Raw genomic sequence first — 674 nt, 5'->3', positions numbered from 1 at the left:
CATTTTGACCCCAAGGACAACAGGAGGGTTAATCTTCCTGCAGGCTTTCTATACTCCACTAGAATGATTGAAACCGGAAACCAAGGCATTTCTTTCACAAAAAAAATGTTACAGAGTCCGTGGTAGAACTTCAGACATTACCACAAAGTAATAAAAGACATGTGGCAGAGCACCTTTAAATAGGTTGACTGTTTTTCTGACTCCACATGGGAAGCCTTAATAACTACTAAAGGGCAGAGCTGTGTACTTTGTGTAGTCTGTTTTTGTCATATTTTAAGTCATAGCATGTGGTGCGCAGTTTCCCCAGACAGAAAGGTTGTAGGGCACCCCAGATGCTGGTGCAGCAACCAAAGCTTGCATCTTTCCAGGCCAATAGGCTCAGGGCTCAGCAACAGACCTACATCTGTCAGCAGAAAAAAGGTTGATTACAAGTGCATGACGAAAGTAGGTTTTGGGAAAGGTGTCCCTGGTGCTCCTAAGTCCCTTGGTAGGGTTTGGCTATGACAGCAGGTTTGACTTTTGATCTGGTTATAAGTTGGTAAAACACCCGGGTTCAATTCACTGTCTGGCAAATTTCTTTTAAAATAATTTCTTTGCTTTTCTAAAAGTGCTGCAAACCCTTGGTGTTCTCTCAATGAGCTTGATGAGTTAGTCACCTGAAATGGTTTTCACTT

Source organism: Etheostoma spectabile, chromosome 7, assembly GCF_008692095.1.
Source record: "Etheostoma spectabile isolate EspeVRDwgs_2016 chromosome 7, UIUC_Espe_1.0, whole genome shotgun sequence".
Taxonomy (NCBI): domain Eukaryota; kingdom Metazoa; phylum Chordata; class Actinopteri; order Perciformes; family Percidae; genus Etheostoma; species Etheostoma spectabile.
The sequence above is the reverse complement of the archived record's forward strand: the minus strand, read 5'-3'. Positions refer to the sequence as shown.